Source organism: Octodon degus, unplaced genomic scaffold (assembly GCF_000260255.1).
Source record: "Octodon degus isolate 3935 unplaced genomic scaffold, OctDeg1.0 scaffold00283, whole genome shotgun sequence".
In the NCBI taxonomy this organism is placed as follows: Eukaryota; Metazoa; Chordata; class Mammalia; order Rodentia; family Octodontidae; genus Octodon; species Octodon degus.
Genome location: NW_004524859.1, coordinates 347,262 through 355,493, shown reverse-complemented (window position 1 = coordinate 355,493; position 8,232 = coordinate 347,262). Strand labels below are relative to the sequence as shown.

At 55.2% G+C, this 8,232-nt stretch overlaps 6 non-coding genes across 6 annotated transcripts; 4 read left to right on the top strand and 2 right to left on the bottom strand.

Moving 5' to 3' along the window:
* The first annotated feature begins 602 nt into the window (after positions 1–602).
* Positions 603–675, top strand: Trnak-uuu. Its single transcript has one exon. It is a non-coding gene; the product is annotated as a tRNA-Lys (tRNA).
* A 770-nt stretch (positions 676–1,445) lies between these two features.
* On the top strand, positions 1,446–1,518 carry Trnaf-gaa. The gene has a single exon. It is a non-coding gene; the product is annotated as a tRNA-Phe (tRNA).
* A 364-nt stretch (positions 1,519–1,882) lies between these two features.
* On the bottom strand, positions 1,883–1,955 carry Trnak-uuu. The gene has a single exon. It is a non-coding gene; the product is annotated as a tRNA-Lys (tRNA).
* A 789-nt stretch (positions 1,956–2,744) lies between these two features.
* On the bottom strand, positions 2,745–2,830 carry Trnar-ucu. Its single transcript is given in 2 exon segments — positions 2,745–2,780; positions 2,794–2,830. It is a non-coding gene; the product is annotated as a tRNA-Arg (tRNA).
* Positions 2,831–3,015: 185 nt separating this feature from the next.
* On the top strand, positions 3,016–3,088 carry Trnav-uac. The gene has a single exon. It is a non-coding gene; the product is annotated as a tRNA-Val (tRNA).
* Positions 3,089–3,355: 267 nt separating this feature from the next.
* On the top strand, positions 3,356–3,428 carry Trnav-uac. Its single transcript has one exon. It is a non-coding gene; the product is annotated as a tRNA-Val (tRNA).
* The last annotated feature ends 4,804 nt before the right edge of the window (positions 3,429–8,232 follow it).

The following is an 8,232-nucleotide window of genomic DNA, read 5'->3' as shown; positions in this document are numbered from 1 at the left end:
CACCCGCGCGCGCCGCCCCGCCGCGTCGGACGGCCCCGCCCCGGGTCTCCCCTGCTGCGCGCACACGCCCGGCTTCCTCTTGCTACTCTCTTATTGCAGCAGTCTCCGCTGAGGACTCAGAGTGGCAAACAGAAGTTCTTCCTCAATGGGCCTAGAGAAGCGAGGGCAAACGAGCCCAAAGGGAAGCGACCGCGGACTCCGCCCGCCTAGCAGCAACCAGGACGAAGTCCCTCCGCGCGGCTGCACGGCGCGTGCGCCGCCGGCGGTGGGGCGTGGCCAACGTGTGGGCGGGTCCAGTGTGCGGGGGCCGGAAGTGGGCGTGGCGGGCGAGCCTGGCGTTTGGCCGCGTTTACTCCGCGGAAGGCGGAGAGGTGCGGTTACCTGCTCCCCGCCCCACCGCTCCGTGCTGGGCCCCTTATCTTAGTTCCTCCGGTTGGCGGCAGTGCGGGGAGTGAGCGATCAGCTTCGGCCTCCATGCCCCGCTAGGTCCCGCCCGCAAGGCTGGGTACTTCGTCACGTGGGGGAAGTACGCCCGGAATCAGCCCGGGTGGCGGCGGAAGCGGAACGTTTTTCAGGTCCTCAGTCGCAAGGTCTCAGCATGAGCCCGGATAGCTCAGTCGGTAGAGCATCAGACTTTTAATCTGAGGGTCCAGGGTTCAAGTCCCTGTTCGGGCGTTACATTTTCGTAGTGATTTTTTTTTTTTTAAACAAAATGAGAATGGGTTCGAGGTGTGCCCGTGCCGCAGAGAGTTCAGGCGCTCGGGCAACCGCAGCTTGTCCCGGCACGGCCAGGCCCCAGCGCCCGACGGGTTTGGGCTGACTTGGGACCCCGGGGCCTCCGCCCGCCATCGGGAGTTTAGCCCCTGCGGGAGGGCGTCTCACAGTCCTGGATAACTGAGACTGTAGCTTGCGCATTCGGCCTGTGCAGCCTGCATGAGCAAGCGGGCCGAACCTGGCGGTCATTATTATCACTATTAAAGAGCTTTCGACCTGGCACCGAAGCGAAAGACGCGCCCTGCAGCGAGTCAAGCGACGGGCTAGCGCGGCCGCCGGGCGAGCGGGCAGGCGGGCAGCAGGCGGGCGGCGGAGCGCCCGCGCGCCCCTCGCTTGTCGGTCCCTCGCTCCTCCGCCCCGCCCCCCGCCCCGCCCTCCCAGCCGTGCCGGGTGGCCCGGTGAGCCCCGAGCCCCGTCTCCGCGGCGCTGGAGCGCGGCCGGCTCTCTCCCCCGCAGCTGTTGTAGCATCCTGCGGGACACGGCGAGCGGAGCGCGGGCGGTGGCGGGAGCCGGGACCGGGGCGCCCGCGGGCTTGGGTCCTTTTCCTCTCGAAACCTCGCCGCTAAAACAGTGCACTATGGAAGGCAAAGTAGGAAACAGTTGGCGGGAGGGAAACGAATTGTTTGACGTCTTACATTCCCTTTGGCAGGAGGCAGGGCACCTGTACCGTCGCCGAAATAGCTCAGTTGGGAGAGCGTTAGACTGAAGATCTAAAGGTCCCTGGTTCGATCCCGGGTTTCGGCAGTTTTTGCTGGCGCCCTTGAGCCACACAGGCCCCGTCGTGATCCCCAGGGATCGTACCCCGGGCCACACCGGCCCGCGTGAGGGGCGCGGAGCCCTGCGCTCAGGTTCGCCGGGCTGGGTTCCGCTTGCCGGCGCAGCTCCTGCCAGGGGTGTTACGGTGGTGCTCCTGGCCGCCGGCCAGCCTTTCCTCGCTTATTCGTTTATCGAGGTTTTGAATATAAAAGCAATGCATGTAAGTCTCATGGGGAAAAGGACCCCAAGACCTCTTCAGGCCAACGGGGTCATGAGCTTGCGGGTAGGGGCAGCTCGCTGCTACCCAACACCACGTTTCTGCAAGATTCATTTTCGATTTTAAAAGACTTCCCGCCCGAACAGGGACTTGAACCCTGGACCCTCAGATTAAAAGTCTGATGCTCTGCCGACTGAGCTATCCGGGCCCTGCGGGGGGCCTTGCCCTCGGCCTCACTGTGGCAAGAGAGCGGCAGGGCGGGTCCTGTCTAACGGGTTAGGACCCAGAGTCCTTCCCGACCGCACACAGGTGACCCTGCCACGCAAGCCCGGGCCTTCGCTTCTCCAGATCTCCGTCCCCGTGGCGAGAACACCCGGCTCCGCAGAGACGCGCAGGTTAAGTGACGCACGGTGCCCGCAGTACGCGCGCACTTGCGAGACCTGACGGATGCACGCTCCACGCGTGCACGCGTGCCACGCGCACGTTGTTCTGTTGGTGTGCGTGACACGGGACCGCGAGGGTGTCGCCGCCGGATAGTCTCGGGGCCGAGGTCGTCTTCTCTGGCACATCTGCCCCGTCTCAGGCGCAGAAGCTGCGCAGGAACTACTCTTAAATACAACAAGCGGGGAAGCGGGCCCTGCCGCAGCCCGCCATGCTCTCGGGGATTCCTAAGTGGCCGCCCGGATCAGTGTCTGCAAACGCTGCCATTTCGAGTGCTCTGCGGAGAAGAGTCAGAGGCGCGGATTCCCCTCGGAGCCCGCGCTTCTGCAGGGACTTCTGCAGGGACACGGCTGAAGGCAGAGAGCCGGGCCACGCGCCGGGGGCAGCGCGCTTCCTGCGCAGCTTGCGCCAAGACGAGTGTCCCTGAGCATCGGAGGCGAGCCCGGCCGGGAAGCCACCGCCGGGCCGCGCCTCCCCGCTGCAGGGCCTCGCGGTCCAGGTCCGTGGCGTGCGCACAGCCAGGGGCATGGCAGGTTTTCTTCAGTCAAAACAAAAGCGACTCTGGTGGGACTCGAACCCACAACCTTTGAATGCCTCCACTAGTCTAGAAGTCCAATGCGCTATCCATTGCGCCACAGAGCCAGTCAGTTATAGAGTGTCGCGCGCCGCCTACATCTGCGCCTGCACGCGCGCTCTCGCCAGGGCCGCGAGCCCGAGCAGCCCGAGCCTCTCGGAGCCCGGCGGGCGGGAGCCCAGGCGGCCGACTCTGGGTCCGTGTCCGGGATCCGCGCGGGGTTACTGTGCCTGGGTGCGCCGGCTCAGCGCGTGGTTCCATAGTGTAGCGGTTATCACGTCTGCTTTACACGCAGAAGGTCCTGGGTTCGAGCCCCAGTGGAACCACAGTAGCCCCGCCTTTGTTTTGAGGGGGCCGCTCAGGGCTCTTTTTGCGGGCGCGGGGAGCCGAATTTCCATCCCGAAACCTGGATTTGCTGCAGTGTATGGAGTGTGCGCAGCAGCCAGCCTTCTTAGACCGCCCTGCACCCTGCGCCGTTCTTCCCCGCCTTGCGTGCGTGCGTGCGTGCTTGCGTCACGGCGCATTTTCGTTCTTGTGTGCGTGCGTCACTGCGCGTTTGTGAAATGGCCCTGCTCTGGAATGCTCCCCCACACGGTTCCATAGTGTAGCGGTTATCACGTCTGCTTTACACGCAGAAGGTCCTGGGTTCGAGCCCCAGTGGAACCAGAGTGTGGGCTTTTCCGTTTTCACGGCGGAGTCAGCTTTTGCCAGCTAGCTCTTGCTCCTCTCTCGCGCCTGCGCAGCTCCCGCAGGCCGCCCGGCGGGTCTTTATTCTCGTCCCGGTGGTGCAGAGGTCCCAGGTAGTCGCGGCGCCACGTCCGCCGCCTCCCGCTGTGCTGCAATTAAAGATGCATACCAAGACCCAGTCATGGAAAACGAACTAAGGCATGGCGATACACACTTATAATCCCAGCACTCAGGAGGCTGAGGCACAAGGAACCCAAATTGAAATCTGACATGAGCAATTTGTCTATTTTTGTCTTTTTGAGACAGACTCACTATGCAGTTCAGGCTGGCCTTGAGCTCACTTTGTAGCCCAGGCTGGTCTCCAACTCACAACAATCTTCCTGCTTCAGCCTCCTGAGTGCTGGTCTCACAGGCCCACACAAGCAATTTAAACAGTGATCCTGTCTCCAAAAACAGAAAGATGCTTTAGACATGCAGATATGTTTTCTATTTTCTTTGTTTCTCTTTTATTTGTACACATGGAACATTACATTCAGTGCTCAGTCTTAAAACCCTCAAGTGCTTAACTTCCCCACCCATAACCATAACCACACTATAAACACAGAAAATCAAAGTACCATAAAATGGTGAAAAATGAGGGAAGAACTGGGACGGGAGTAAAAAAAAAAAAAAAAGCACTCAAATTGTGGCTTTTCTACTGTAGATGATGATGATGATGATGATGATGATGATGATGATGATGATGATGATGATGATTTGTGGAACCAGGGATTGAACTCAGGTCTTGGCGCTTGCCAGGCAAGCGCTTATTCTACTGAGCTATCTGTCTGGCCCTACTGTAGATTATTATTTCATTAAAAACCAAAACAATACAAAAGTTGCAGGTCCAGGCAGTTGCTGGGGGCTTCAGTCCACACTCAGCTGGCTCCAAGGCAGAGTGGCACAGGGCAGAGGGCAGCAGGGACGGCAAGACAGCAACAGCGGCTGCAGAGAGCCAGTCTGTCTCCCTTAAATTGCATCCGGGCTGTCTGCCCCAGGCCGGTGTGGTACTCAACCCATTATTGCAGCAGTACTCACACCCCCAATCCCAGCAGTACTAAAACCCATAATCCCAGGGGATCATGAGTTAATCTCAAAATCTAGAAGTCCCCACTCTATGACTGCGTGAGGCTTTTGGGGGACCACTAGACACAAACCATAAGCTGCCCTCACTCCTATTTTGTTATGTTTTGGGATTTTTTAGCTGAGAAGTGGTGACGCAGAGGAGGGCCTTCCTGGTGTTGCCCACAGCCCACCTCTGTGAGCACCGGAGGGGTGGGAGAAGGTCTGAGCGTTGGAGCACAGAAAACGGCCCAGCTCTTTTGGTGTCAATGCCTGGGATTTTTCATTTTCAGTAAATTGTTAGATTTAGATGATTATTATTTTTTTTTTTTCCCCTTTTGGCGCGACATCTTGCTGTGTAGCCCAGGCTGGCCTTGAAGTCGCAGCAGCGCTCCTGCCTCAGCCTCCTGACTGCCCGGGCGACAGGTGCGCACCACCACGCCTGGCGCTTCCGTGATTCTCACGCCCCCTGAGATTGTGGACCCCGCCTCTCCCCAGTGTAAGATGCTCCAGGGGACTCTCCAGCTGTGGTCTCTGGGCCCACAAGATGCACCAGAAGCGCGTCAGGGAGAGGACTGCGGAGCTGCTCCTCTGAAGACCGTAAGGTTGACACACAAAGTAGTTGCAGCTCCTAAAACACAGGTCTGCAGTGTTAGGGAGCGGAAGAACGCTGATGGGGTTTGACCCTGGATCTCCAGAGGCAAAACCTCAGGCCCTTCCAGACTGGCCACAGCGAGAAACCTGGGGAGGGAATGGCGCCCCCTAGCGGAGAGAAAGCGCTACAACCCATTTTGCTGGTTAGACATTTCTTCTATCCTGTTTCCCCCGTAAAATAAGACTTACCCGAAAAATAATCTGCAGCATGATTTTTTAGCGTACTTGTTATATAAGCCCTACTCCCAGAATAAGCCCCAGGTCAGCGCCTCGGCCAGAGGCAATGAGGATGACCGTTTCAGCACACGGTGGCTGTATGGAATCATAAAATAATATGTAATTAATTATAAATAAATATCATTGACATTACTACTCAAGCTGGGCCTTTGCATGAGAGTAAACGCCTTTGGAAGCTGATGTGCTCCAGGAAAGGACCTTTCCCAGCTGAAGCTGAGGACGGAATCCCGACCCCAGCTCCCACTCAGATGGTGGCCCTGGGTAAGATCCTAAGATCACCCAGCTAAGCCGTGCCCAGGTTAAGGACCTGCGCCGGCTGGGACACATGTGCGTTGTCTTCACCTGCTAAGTTTTCGGATCATAGGTCATACAGCAATGGATTACTGATCTAGGGTGAACTCATTGTCCATTTTATTGGGTGAAATCTAGTTGACACCGTTTTCTTGCAGACTTGAAAGACAAGAAATGCACAGCAAGAATAAAACTCGGCAGATCTCTGCAGTACAGTGTTTTGTGACAGCGGCATTTTGGGGGAATTAAATATCCTGTGTTGCTGTTTGGCCTCTTAGAGAGCAAGCAGAAGCCACTAGAATCCTTCCTGAATTTCCCGAAGAATTTCAGAATGGCAGGATCACTCCTAAACCAGCCAGTTTGTGTGGATGGATGAATTTATTTGCTTAGGTGAATTACCTTGGAAATTTAAAATCAGTCTTCCTTTTATAGAAAAACAAAAACAGACGGTTGGACCAAGTAGAGATGAACTGTACAGGTAGAACTAGAGTGTGCTCCCTAATTGTTCTCTAAGGAAATGTCTCTACCTGAAGAAAAATGTAGACTAGTGAAAAAAATCCTTTGCTGTTACATTGAAAGAGAAATAAATCTCTCCTGCATTTGGTTGCTGCCTTTCCTTGCTGAGTCTGGTAAAGTTATTTTGCACGAGCCCATGGTAACTGTCCTCCCCTGGGGAACATGACCTCTGCAGAGCTCATGGCCCTTAAAGTTCTGCATAATCTCAAACGTCTTGGTTGAGATAGTGAAATGGCGAGATTATTTCCATGTCAGATTGAAAATTGGAAGAAAACAGAGTTTATTAATAAAGCTGGTGGATCCTTCCCGGGTTACAGACCTTAAATGTCAGGGCAGCATCCAAATGCCTTTTCCCGATCCTTATAAATCAGAAGGGGGCTTGCCGGTTAGCTCAGTTGTTCACCGGGCCTGCTTGGGCAAACTCAGCCAGGCACAGGGGACGGTGGTTCGATCCCCAGCTCCACACGCCGCACCAGACTCACCCTTAAGGCAGTCTGAGCCAACAAAAAGGAAAAAAAATCCTTATAAGTCAGAAACACATCCAGCCTCGTTCTTGTTTCATCCCCGCTTAAATACCTTCTTGGTTTCTATGGCAACCACTATCACGGGCTTCTTCTTCTTTGTAATTCTGTTTCTCTCTCTTTTATGTCTACAGCATCTTCACAAAGGTGTGGAAGGGTAAACTAGAGCTTCTTTGGCTAGGATAAAATTAACCCAACTGAGAGCCGCAGTCCCCTACAGTAGCATCAACAGAGAGACAGACGTGTGGGGAGCAGGGGGGCCAGGGCGAGGGTGGGGCCGGGCAGAGCGGGCGGCCTGGAGGCTGCGAGGAGCCAGGCGAGGGCGTTTCTGCGGTCAGTGGAGTTTAGTGCTGCGGAAGTGTAGCCAACACTGGGAAACAGTTCAGAACATTGTTGAGTAGTAGCAATAGATTAGCACATGACAGCACACGGGAAAGGCCAGTGGACAGAGAAGACCACCATCTCTTCAGGGCTTCTTGCATTAATAAAGCTTTTGCAGCTGTTCTCCATGAGTGCTGTCCTCTGGACCAATCTTTGTAGACTCGATTTCGCGATTCTGCCTCTTTGGGACTTGAACTTCTAGTCCAAGGCTATCCTAATCCCTGAGTTTGTTTTGGCCACCTCCCCTTCCATTAAACTATTCTTTTTCTCCCTTTCACAATGATTTTAGTTTGGGTCTCTGCGATTCCCACGGTCTCAAGGTCCTTCCAGCAAACAGATCTTGTGTATCAACAACACCCTGAGCCGGCCGGCGGTGCACGCCTGGAGTCTCAGCTACTCGGGCGGCTCCGGCAGAAGGATTTCCTGCCTGGGAAGTTCAGTGGGAGGCTCTATCAGCAAACAGCAAAAGGAGCTGGCGGGTAGCTCGGGGCTGGAGCCCTGATCCAGCCTGCGAGAGTCTCTGGCTTGATTCCCAATACTGAAAAAACTCCTAAAAGTGACGTCCCGCCCCTTGTCACTTCTCCAGTGAAGAGTCACTCATGTGGCCCTGATCCCCAGAGGTCACCACTTTCTTTTTGTTTTTGGAAACACAGCATGATTCATTCTCCAGGCTTCCTCAAGGTTAGGTGCGGTCACGTGACCAAGAACCAGCCAATGGGATGCGGTCACGTGACCAAGAGCCAGCCAATGGGATGCGGTCCCGAGCCGTCCACGCTTTCTAGAGCAGTCTGGCTAGACACCCTGTCACTCCTCATGGTCATCCTCTGTCCCAATTGTCAGAGTTGTTGACTTGAGCCTTTTACAGCTCAGCATATTAATATGGTTTTACTTTTAATACCTCTTGGCTACACTTTTCTGCTGGATGGTTAAGACCAAGTTAGAGCAAGACCTATATAACTAAAAATGTACCTTTTGCTATCAAGTATGAAAAGGTCCTTTAAAGATTTCTCCAAATATAGCTTCTCTAACTGCAGTGGAACGCTCATCTCTGACAAAAAAAAAAAAAAAAAAAAAAAAAAAAA